The following is a 12,671-nucleotide window of genomic DNA, read 5'->3' on the forward strand; positions in this document are numbered from 1 at the left end:
CCCGCTCCGACCCGGCGCTGCCCCGCCGCAGCCCTCCTCGGGGCTTCACCCGGGACCCAGCCGTCCACCACCCAGCTCCCGCTCACCTCCTCCGTCGCTACAGTCGCAGCCCGCTGACGCTCGGCCACAGCTCCGCCCCGTCCCGCCCTCGGCTCGCACTGGCCCCCCGGAGCAGGGCACCACCCCTTTTCCAGGTAGGAGCCGGCACCGGCAGCCCCACTGCCCGCACCTGGGGCTCCTCCATCCAGACCCCGCCCACAGCTGAGGCGCAGCAGCAACGGGGGGCCCCCTCCCCTCACCCCCACAGTGCACCACCTCCTCCCCGGGCTCCATCACAGCCCCTTGCCCCACGCAAAGGGAGCGCAAACGCAGCCCCGAGGGCAAAGGAGAGGGCAGGTGTTTGTGCAGGCAGCGCGCATGTAACAAGTCCCAGGAGCGATTCGTGGCTCAGGGTCCCCAAAGCTCCCCCTGCCCCCAGGCCACCTCGGCCGCCATTGCCAGAGCCGCACGGAGCTGGTTTTGGCTAGGATAGTGCTCATTTTCTCCATAGTAGCTAGGAAAGGATAAGTTTTGGATTTATGTTCAAAACAGCGTTAACAATGTAGAGATGTGCTGAGCACTGCTTCCACAGTCAGAGCCTCTTCTGGTTCTCTCAGTGCCCCACCAGCAAGTAAGCTGGGAGAGGACACAGCTGGGAAAGCTTTCCCAGCTAACTGACCAAAGGGATATTCAATACCATTTGACATCACGCTGAGTACATGCAGCTGGGGAAGAAGGGGGAGTCCTTAGGGGCTACGGCATTTCACTCCCTAAGTAACCATTACACTTGACAGAGCCCTGCTTTCCCAGAGAAGGCTCAACACCTGCCCACCGAAAAGGAGGAGTGAATTAATTCCTTGCTTTGCTTTCACGCACAGCTGTTGCTCTACCTATTAAACACCCATGATTTTTCTCACTTTTACCCTTCCAGCTCTCTCCCCCAGCCCACTGAGGGTGGAGTGAGCAAGCAGCTCCCTGGTGCAGAGTTGCCAGCTGGGGCTAAACCACGGCACACGCTTGTCCTGGTTTGGCAGGGAGCGGACCGTCCATTGCCTGGCTCCTGGAGCGACGGGCTGCTGGGCAGAGGGGGAGGCCACCAAAGGTGAGGAGCAGGGCACAGGACAGTAGGAAGAGAGAAGAGAAAAGCGGCATGCGGCTGGACGGGGTGGGGGGTGTGTGTGCATGTAGTGAGAAGGCACGAGGCAGGGAACAGGACAGCCAGAGAAGGACAGGGAGCCTGACTGAGGTGGAGATAAAAGCAGCAGAGAGAGGGGAAGAGAGGCAGCAGAAAGTGGGAAGAGCAGGACAGAGACCAAGAAAGAACGATGAGGAGCAGGCTGGAAACACACAAAGAACCTGGGGCAGGCAGCACAACAGCGAGGGAGGAATGAAGACTAGGGGCAGAAAGCTGACAGAGCAAGATGGAGAAAGACAAGAAAAGCGACAAGAACAGGGCAGAGAGGGAAGAAAGAAGCCACAGGGACAGGGAGCCGAGACAGCCAACGACAGAGGGAAGGGGCCGGGGAGGGAAAACCACAAAACGAACCACGGGGCTACGTGGTACAGAGCATGAGCAGGGAGGGAATTAACAATTAGGGACAGGGAGCCAGAGGAAAAAGAAAATACACCAAAAGGGAGACGGAGAGCAACAGGAATCGCAATGCGTACAGAAAGAAGAGAGAGAAACAATTGTAAAATAGGGACATGGGGAAGCCAGAAAGGACAAAAGCTACAGGCTACAGGGCAGAGAGGGAAGAATTAACGAATAGACACAGAGAGCTGGGCAGAAAGAGACGGAGAAAGGCTAAAGATCACACGGCCACCAGGGAAGAGAGGGAAGAATTTAAAAAACAGGGGCAAGAAGCCAGAGAGAGGGAGGGAGAGGCAACAATAAAATGGGGACGGTCCACAGGGCAGCGAGGAGGGAACCGAGGAATAAGGAAAAGATGCCAAAGAGAACACAATGTAGTATGGAAAAAAGGAACAGCGGCCTATGGGGAAGGAGGAATTAAAGATCAGGCACTGGGAGGCAGACAGAGACAAACGAAGAAAAACCAACAGCAATGGGCTAGCAAGACAGAGAGGGAGGAAATTGGGCAATAAATCATAGCAGCAAGGAGCTGGACAGAGAGATGAGGACAAACAAACAGCACGGGTCTACGTGACAGAGAACGTGGAATTAGAACACAGAAAGGGAGCCTGTCAGAGGTGGAGATAAAAGCAGCAGAGAGGGGAAGAGAGGAAGCAGAAAGAGGGAAGAGCAGGACAGAGACAAGAAAGAACGATGTGGAGCAGGCTGGAAACACACAAAGAACCTGGGGCAGGCAGCACGACAGCGAGGGAGGAATGAAGACTAGGGGCAGAAAGCTGACAGAGCAAGATGGAGAAAGACAAGAAAAGCGACAAGAACAGGGCAGAGAGGGAAGAAAGAAGCCACAGGGACAGGGAGCCGAGACAGGCAACGACGGAGGGAAGGGAACACCACAAAACGAACCACGGGGCTACGTGGTACAGAGCATGAGCAGGGAGAGAATTAACAATTAGGGACAGGGAGCCAGAGGAAAAAGAAAATACACCAAAAGGGAGATGGAGAGCAAAAGGAATCGCAATGCGTACAGAAAGAAGAGAGAACCAATTCTAAAATAGGGACATGGGGAAGCCAGAAAGGACAAAAGCTACAGGCTACAGGGCAGAGAGGGAAGAATTAACGAATAGACACAGAGAGCTGGGCAGAAAGAGACGGAGAAAGGCTAAAGATCACACGGCCACCAGGGAAGAGAGGGAGGAATTTAAAAAACAGGGGTAAGAGGCCAGAGAGAGGGAGGGAGAGGCAACAATAAAATGGGGACGGGCCACAGGGCAGCGAGGAGGGAACCGAGGAATAAGGAAAAGATGCCAAAGAGAACACAATGTAGTATGGAAAAAAGGAACAGCGGCCTAGGGGGAAGGAGGAATTAAAGATCAGGCACTGGGAGGCAGACAGAGACAAACGAAGAAAAACCAACAGCAATGGGCTAGCAAGACAGAGAGGGAGGAAATTGGGCAATAAATCATAGCAGCAAGGAGCTGGACAGAGAGAGATGAGGACAAACAAACAGCACGGGTCTACGTGACAGAGAACGTGGAATTAGAACACAGAGAGGGAGCCTGTCAGAGGTGGAGATAAAAGCAGCAGAGAGGGGAAGAGAGGCAGCAGAAAGAGGGAAGAGCAGGACAGAGACCAAGAAAGAACGATGTGGAGCAGGCTGGAAACACACAAAGAACCTGGGGCAGGCAGCACGACAGCGAGGGAGGAATGAAGACTAGGGGCAGAAAGCTGACAGAGCAAGATGGAGAAAGACAAGAAAAGCGACAAGAACAGGGCAGAGAGGGAAGTAAGAAGCCACAGGGACAGGGAGCCGAGACAGCCAACGACAGAGGGAAGGGAACACCACAAAACGAACCACGGGGCTACGTGGTACAGAGCATGAGCAGGGAGAGAATTAACAATTAGGGACAGGGAGCCAGAGGAAAAAGAAAATACACCAAAAGGGAGATGGAGAGCAAAAGGAATCGCAATGCGTACAGAAAGAAGAGAGAGAACCAATTCTAAAATAGGGACATGGGGAAGCCAGAAAGGACAAAAGCTACAGGCTACAGGGCAGAGAGGGAAGAATTAACGAATAGACACAGAGAGCTGGGCAGAAAGAGACGGAGAAAGGCTAAAGATCACACGGCCACCAGGGAAGAGAGGGAGGAATTTAAAAAACAGGGGTAAGAAGCCAGAGAGAGGGAGGGAGAGGCAACAATAAAATGGGGACGGTCCACAGGGCAGCGAGGAGGGAACCGAGGAATAAGGAAAAGATGCCAAAGAGAACACAATGTAGTATGGAAAAAAGGAACAGCGGCCTATGGGGAAGGAGGAATTAAAGATCAGGCACTGGGAGGCAGACAGAGACAAACGAAGAAAAACCAACAGCAATGGGCTAGCAAGACAGAGAGGGAGGAAATTGGGCAATAAAACATAGCAGCAAGGAGCTGGACAGAGAGAGATGAGGACAAACAAACAGCACGGGTCTACGTGACAGAGAACGTGGAATTAGAACACAGAGAGGGAGCCTGTCAGAGGTGGAGATAAAAGCAGCAGAGAGGGGAAGAGAGGCAGCAGAAAGAGGGAAGAGCAGGACAGAGACCAAGAAAGAACGATGTGGAGCAGGCTGGAAACACACAAAGAACCTGGGGCAGGCAGCATGACAGCGAGGGAGGAATGAAGACTGGGGCAGAAAGCTGACAGAGCAAGATGGAGAAAGACAAGAAAAGCGACAAGAACAGGGCAGAGAGGGAAGAAAGAAGCCACAGGGACAGGGAACCGAGACAGGCAACGGCGGAGGGAAGGGGCCGGGAAGGGAACACCACAAAACGAACCACGGGGCAACGTGGTACAGAGCATGAGCAGGGAGGGAATTAACAATTAGGGACAGGGAGCCAGAGGAAAAAGAAAATACACCAAAAGGGAGATGGAGAGCAAAAGGAATCGCAATGCGTACAGAAAGAAGAGAGAACCAATTCTAAAATAGGGACATGGGGAAGCCAGAAAGGACAAAAGCTACAGGCTACAGGGCAGAGAGGGAAGAATTAACGAATAGACACAGAGAGCTGGGCAGAAAGAGACGGAGAAAGGCTAAAGATCACACGGCCACCAGGGAAGAGAGGGAGGAATTTAAAAACAGGGGTAAGAAGCCAGAGAGAGGGAGGGAGAGGCAACAATAAAATGGGGACGGGCCACAGGGCAGCGAGGAGGGAACCGAGGAATAAGGAAAAGATGCCAAAGAGAACACAAAGTAGTATGGAAAAAAGGAACAGCGGCCTAGGGGGAAGGAGGAATTAAAGATCAGGCACTGGGAGGCAGACAGAGACAAACGAAGAAAAACCAACAGCAATGGGCTAGCAAGACAGAGAGGGAGGAAATTGGGCAATAAATCATAGCAGCAAGGAGCTGGACAGAGAGATGAGGACAAACAAACAGCACGGGTCTACGTGACAGAGAACGTGGAATTAGAACACAGAGAGGGAGCCTGTCAGAGGTGGAGATAAAAGCAGCAGAGAGGGGAAGAGAGGAAGCAGAAAGAGGGAAGAGCAGGACAGAGACAAGAAAGAACGATGTGGAGCAGGCTGGAAACACACAAAGAACCTGGGGCAGGCAGCACGACAGCGAGGGAGGAATGAAGAATAGGGGCAGAAAGCTGACAGAGCAAGATGGAGAAAGACAAGAAAAGCGACAAGAACAGGGCAGAGAGGGAAGAAAGAAGCCACAGGGACAGGGAGCCGAGACAGGCAACGACGGAGGGAAGGGAACACCACAAAACGAACCACGGGGCTACGTGGTACAGAGCATGAGCAGGGAGAGAATTAACAATTAGGGACAGGGAGCCAGAGGAAAAAGAAAATACACCAAAAGGGAGATGGAGAGCAAAAGGAATCGCAATGCGTACAGAAAGAAGAGAGAGAACCAATTCTAAAATAGGGACATGGGGAAGCCAGAAAGGACAAAAGCTACAGGCTACAGGGCAGAGAGGGAAGAATTAACGAATAGACACAGAGAGCTGGGCAGAAAGAGACGGAGAAAGGCTAAAGATCACACGGCCACCAGGGAAGAGAGGGAGGAATTTAAAAAACAGGGGTAAGAAGCCAGAGAGAGGGAGGGAGAGGCAACAATAAAATGGGGACGGTCCACAGGGCAGCGAGGAGGGAACCGAGGAATAAGGAAAAGATGCCAAAGAGAACACAATGTAGTATGGAAAAAAGGAACAGCGGCCTATGGGGAAGGAGGAATTAAAGATCAGGCACTGGGAGGCAGACAGAGACAAACGAAGAAAAACCAACAGCAATGGGCTAGCAAGACAGAGAGGGAGGAAATTGGGCAATAAAACATAGCAGCAAGGAGCTGGACAGAGAGAGATGAGGACAAACAAACAGCACGGGTCTACGTGACAGAGAACGTGGAATTAGAACACAGAGAGGGAGCCTGTCAGAGGTGGAGATAAAAGCAGCAGAGAGGGGAAGAGAGGCAGCAGAAAGAGGGAAGAGCAGGACAGAGACCAAGAAAGAACGATGTGGAGCAGGCTGGAAACACACAAAGAACCTGGGGCAGGCAGCATGACAGCGAGGGAGGAATGAAGACTGGGGCAGAAAGCTGACAGAGCAAGATGGAGAAAGACAAGAAAAGCGACAAGAACAGGGCAGAGAGGGAAGAAAGAAGCCACAGGGACAGGGAACCGAGACAGGCAACGGCGGAGGGAAGGGGCCGGGAAGGGAACACCACAAAACGAACCACGGGGCAACGTGGTACAGAGCATGAGCAGGGAGGGAATTAACAATTAGGGACAGGGAGCCAGAGGAAAAAGAAAATACACCAAAAGGGAGATGGAGAGCAAAAGGAATCGCAATGCGTACAGAAAGAAGAGAGAACCAATTCTAAAATAGGGACATGGGGAAGCCAGAAAGGACAAAAGCTACAGGCTACAGGGCAGAGAGGGAAGAATTAACGAATAGACACAGAGAGCTGGGCAGAAAGAGACGGAGAAAGGCTAAAGATCACACGGCCACCAGGGAAGAGAGGGAGGAATTTAAAAACAGGGGTAAGAAGCCAGAGAGAGGGAGGGAGAGGCAACAATAAAATGGGGACGGGCCACAGGGCAGCGAGGAGGGAACCGAGGAATAAGGAAAAGATGCCAAAGAGAACACAAAGTAGTATGGAAAAAAGGAACAGCGGCCTAGGGGGAAGGAGGAATTAAAGATCAGGCACTGGGAGGCAGACAGAGACAAACGAAGAAAAACCAACAGCAATGGGCTAGCAAGACAGAGAGGGAGGAAATTGGGCAATAAATCATAGCAGCAAGGAGCTGGACAGAGAGATGAGGACAAACAAACAGCACGGGTCTACGTGACAGAGAACGTGGAATTAGAACACAGAGAGGGAGCCTGTCAGAGGTGGAGATAAAAGCAGCAGAGAGGGGAAGAGAGGAAGCAGAAAGAGGGAAGAGCAGGACAGAGACAAGAAAGAACGATGTGGAGCAGGCTGGAAACACACAAAGAACCTGGGGCAGGCAGCACGACAGCGAGGGAGGAATGAAGAATAGGGGCAGAAAGCTGACAGAGCAAGATGGAGAAAGACAAGAAAAGCGACAAGAACAGGGCAGAGAGGGAAGAAAGAAGCCACAGGGACAGGGAGCCGAGACAGGCAACGACGGAGGGAAGGGAACACCACAAAACGAACCACGGGGCTACGTGGTACAGAGCATGAGCAGGGAGAGAATTAACAATTAGGGACAGGGAGCCAGAGGAAAAAGAAAATACACCAAAAGGGAGATGGAGAGCAAAAGGAATCGCAATGCGTACAGAAAGAAGAGAGAACCAATTCTAAAATAGGGACATGGGGAAGCCAGAAAGCACAAAAGCTACAGGCTACAGGGCAGAGAGGGAAGAATTAACGAATAGACACAGAGAGCTGGGCAGAAAGAGACGGAGAAAGGCTAAAGATCACACGGCCACCAGGGAAGAGAGGGAGGAATTTAAAAAACAGGGGTAAGAGGCCAGAGAGAGGGAGGGAGAGGCAACAATAAAATGGGGACGGGCCACAGGGCAGCGAGGAGGGAACCGAGGAATAAGGAAAAGATGCCAAAGAGAACACAATGTAGTATGGAAAAAAGGAACAGCGGCCTAGGGGGAAGGAGGAATTAAAGATCAGGCACTGGGAGGCAGACAGAGACAAACGAAGAAAAACCAACAGCAATGGGCTAGCAAGACAGAGAGGGAGGAAATTGGGCAATAAATCATAGCAGCAAGGAGCTGGACAGAGAGAGATGAGGACAAACAAACAGCAAAGGTCTACGTGACAGAGACCGTGGAATTAGAACACAGAGAGGGAGCCTGTCAGAGGTGGAGATAAAAGCAGCAGAGAGGGGAAGAGAGGCAGCAGAAAGAGGGAAGAGCAGGACAGAGACCAAGAAAGAACGATGTGGAGCAGGCTGGAAACACACAAAGAACCTGGGGCAGGCAGCACGACAGCGAGGGAGGAATGAAGACTAGGGGCAGAAAGCTGACAGAGCAAGATGGAGAAAGACAAGAAAAGCGACAAGAACAGGGCAGAGAGGGAAGTAAGAATTCACAGGGACAGGGAGCCGAGACAGGCAACGACGGAGGGAAGGGAACACCACAAAACGAACCACGGGGCTACGTGGTACAGAGCATGAGCAGGGAGAGAATTAACAATTAGGGACAGGGAGCCAGAGGAAAAAGAAAATACACCAAAAGGGAGATGGAGAGCAAAAGGAATCGCAATGCGTACAGAAAGAAGAGAGAACCAATTCTAAAATAGGGACATGGGGAAGCCAGAAAGGACAAAAGCTACAGGCTACAGGGCAGAGAGGGAAGAATTAACGAATAGACACAGAGAGCTGGGCAGAAAGAGACGGAGAAAGGCTAAAGATCACACGGCCACCAGGGAAGAGAGGGAGGAATTTAAAAAACAGGGGTAAGAAGCCAGAGAGAGGGAGGGAGAGGCAACAATAAAATGGGGACGGTCCACAGGGCAGCGAGGAGGGAACCGAGGAATAAGGAAAAGATGCCAAAGAGAACACAATGTAGTATGGAAAAAAGGAACAGCGGCCTAGGGGGAAGGAGGAATTAAAGATCAGGCACTGGGAGGCAGACAGAGACAAACGAAGAAAAACCAACAGCAATGGGCTAGCAAGACAGAGAGGGAGGAAATTGGGCAATAAATCATAGCAGCAAGGAGCTGGACAGAGAGATGAGGACAAACAAACAGCACGGGTCTACGTGACAGAGAACGTGGAATTAGAACACAGAGAGGGAGCCTGTCAGAGGTGGAGATAAAAGCAGCAGAGAGGGGAAGAGAGGAAGCAGAAAGAGGGAAGAGCAGGACAGAGACCAAGAAAGAACGATGTGGAGCAGGCTGGAAACACACAAAGAACCTGGGGCAGGCAGCACGACAGCGAGGGAGGAATGAAGACTAGGGGCAGAAAGCTGACAGAGCAAGATGGAGAAAGACAAGAAAAGCGACAAGAACAGGGCAGAGAGGGAAGTAAGAATTCACAGGGACAGGGAGCCGAGACAGGCAACGACGGAGGGAAGGGAACACCACAAAACGAACCACGGGGCTACGTGGTACAGAGCATGAGCAGGGAGAGAATTAACAATTAGGGACAGGGAGCCAGAGGAAAAAGAAAATACACCAAAAGGGAGATGGAGAGCAAAAGGAATCGCAATGCGTACAGAAAGAAGAGAGAACCAATTCTAAAATAGGGACATGGGGAAGCCAGAAAGGACAAAAGCTACAGGCTACAGGGCAGAGAGGGAAGAATTAACGAATAGACACAGAGAGCTGGGCAGAAAGAGACGGAGAAAGGCTAAAGATCACACGGCCACCAGGGAAGAGAGGGAGGAATTTAAAAAACAGGGGTAAGAAGCCAGAGAGAGGGAGGGAGAGGCAACAATAAAATGGGGACGGTCCACAGGGCAGCGAGGAGGGAACCGAGGAATAAGGAAAAGATGCCAAAGAGAACACAATGTAGTATGGAAAAAAGGAACAGCGGCCTATGGGGAAGGAGGAATTAAAGATCAGGCACTGGGAGGCAGACAGAGACAAACGAAGAAAAACCAACAGCAATGGGCTAGCAAGACAGAGAGGGAGGAAATTGGGCAATAAATCATAGCAGCAAGGAGCTGGACAGAGAGATGAGGACAAACAAACAGCACGGGTCTACGTGACAGAGAACGTGGAATTAGAACACAGAAAGGGAGCCTGTCAGAGGTGGAGATAAAAGCAGCAGAGAGGGGAAGAGAGGAAGCAGAAAGAGGGAAGAGCAGGACAGAGACAAGAAAGAACGATGTGGAGCAGGCTGGAAACACACAAAGAACCTGGGGCAGGCAGCACGACAGCGAGGGAGGAATGAAGACTAGGGGCAGAAAGCTGACAGAGCAAGATGGAGAAAGACAAGAAAAGCGACAAGAACAGGGCAGAGAGGGAAGAAAGAAGCCACAGGGACAGGGAGCCGAGACAGGCAACGACGGAGGGAAGGGAACACCACAAAACGAACCACGGGGCTACGTGGTACAGAGCATGAGCAGGGAGAGAATTAACAATTAGGGACAGGGAGCCAGAGGAAAAAGAAAATACACCAAAAGGGAGATGGAGAGCAAAAGGAATCGCAATGCGTACAGAAAGAAGAGAGAACCAATTCTAAAATAGGGACATGGGGAAGCCAGAAAGGACAAAAGCTACAGGCTACAGGGCAGAGAGGGAAGAATTAACGAATAGACACAGAGAGCTGGGCAGAAAGAGACGGAGAAAGGCTAAAGATCACACGGCCACCAGGGAAGAGAGGGAGGAATTTAAAAAACAGGGGTAAGAAGCCAGAGAGAGGGAGGGAGAGGCAACAATAAAATGGGGACGGTCCACAGGGCAGCGAGGAGGGAACCGAGGAATAAGGAAAAGATGCCAAAGAGAACACAATGTAGTATGGAAAAAAGGAACAGCGGCCTAGGGGGAAGGAGGAATTAAAGATCAGGCACTGGGAGGCAGACAGAGACAAACGAAGAAAAACCAACAGCAATGGGCTAGCAAGACAGAGAGGGAGGAAATTGGGCAATAAATCATAGCAGCAAGGAGCTGGACAGAGAGATGAGGACAAACAAACAGCACGGGTCTACGTGACAGAGAACGTGGAATTAGAACACAGAGAGGGAGCCTGTCAGAGGTGGAGATAAAAGCAGCAGAGAGGGGAAGAGAGGAAGCAGAAAGAGGGAAGAGCAGGACAGAGACAAGAAAGAACGATGTGGAGCAGGCTGGAAACACACAAAGAACCTGGGGCAGGCAGCACGACAGCGAGGGAGGAATGAAGACTAGGGGCAGAAAGCTGACAGAGCAAGATGGAGAAAGACAAGAAAAGCGACAAGAACAGGGCAGAGAGGGAAGTAAGAATTCACAGGGACAGGGAGCCGAGACAGCCAACGACAGAGGGAAGGGAACACCACAAAACGAACCACGGGGCTACGTGGTACAGAGCATGAGCAGGGAGAGAATTAACAATTAGGGACAGGGAGCCAGAGGAAAAAGAAAATACACCAAAAGGGAGATGGAGAGCAAAAGGAATCGCAATGCGTACAGAAAGAAGAGAGAGAACCAATTCTAAAATAGGGACATGGGGAAGCCAGAAAGGACAAAAGCTACAGGCTACAGGGCAGAGAGGGAAGAATTAACGAATAGACACAGAGAGCTGGGCAGAAAGAGACGGAGAAAGGCTAAAGATCTCACGGCCACCAGGGAAGAGAGGGAGGAATTTAAAAAACAGGGGTAAGAAGCCAGAGAGAGGGAGGGAGAGGCAACAATAAAATGGGGACGGTCCACAGGGCAGCGAGGAGGGAACCGAGGAATAAGGAAAAGATGCCAAAGAGAACACAATGTAGTATGGAAAAAAGGAACAGCGGCCTATGGGGAAGGAGGAATTAAAGATCAGGCACTGGGAGGCAGACAGAGACAAACGAAGAAAAACCAACAGCAATGGGCTAGCAAGACAGAGAGGGAGGAAATTGGGCAATAAAACATAGCAGCAAGGAGCTGGACAGAGAGAGATGAGGACAAACAAACAGCACGGGTCTACGTGACAGAGAACGTGGAATTAGAACACAGAGAGGGAGCCTGTCAGAGGTGGAGATAAAAGCAGCAGAGAGGGGAAGAGAGGCAGCAGAAAGAGGGAAGAGCAGGACAGAGACCAAGAAAGAACGATGTGGAGCAGGCTGGAAACACACAAAGAACCTGGGGCAGGCAGCATGACAGCGAGGGAGGAATGAAGACTGGGGCAGAAAGCTGACAGAGCAAGATGGAGAAAGACAAGAAAAGCGACAAGAACAGGGCAGAGAGGGAAGAAAGAAGCCACAGGGACAGGGAACCGAGACAGGCAACGACGGAGGGAAGGGAACACCACAAAACGAACCACGGGGCTACGTGGTACAGAGCATGAGCAGGGAGAGAATTAACAATTAGGGACAGGGAGCCAGAGGAAAAAGAAAATACACCAAAAGGGAGATGGAGAGCAAAAGGAATCGCAATGCGTACAGAAAGAAGAGAGAACCAATTCTAAAATAGGGACATGGGGAAGCCAGAAAGGACAAAAGCTACAGGCTACAGGGCAGAGAGGGAAGAATTAACGAATAGACACAGAGAGCTGGGCAGAAAGAGACGGAGAAAGGCTAAAGATCACACGGCCACCAGGGAAGAGCGGGAGGAATTTAAAAAACAGGGGTAAGAGGCCAGAGAGAGGGAGGGAGAGGCAACAATAAAATGGGGACGGGCCACAGGGCAGCGAGGAGGGAACCGAGGAATAAGGAAAAGATGCCAAAGAGAACACAATGTAGTATGGAAAAAAGGAACAGCGGCCTAGGGGGAAGGAGGAATTAAAGATCAGGCACTGGGAGGCAGACAGAGACAAACGAAGAAAAACCAACAGCAATGGGCTAGCAAGACAGAGAGGGAGGAAATTGGGCAATAAATCATAGCAGCAAGGAGCTGGACAGAGAGAGATGAGGACAAACAAACAGCACGGGTCTACGTGACAGAGAACGTGGAATTAGAA

Source organism: Phalacrocorax carbo, unplaced genomic scaffold, assembly GCF_963921805.1.
Source record: "Phalacrocorax carbo unplaced genomic scaffold, bPhaCar2.1 SCAFFOLD_81, whole genome shotgun sequence".
Classification (NCBI taxonomy): Eukaryota; Metazoa; Chordata; class Aves; order Suliformes; family Phalacrocoracidae; genus Phalacrocorax; species Phalacrocorax carbo.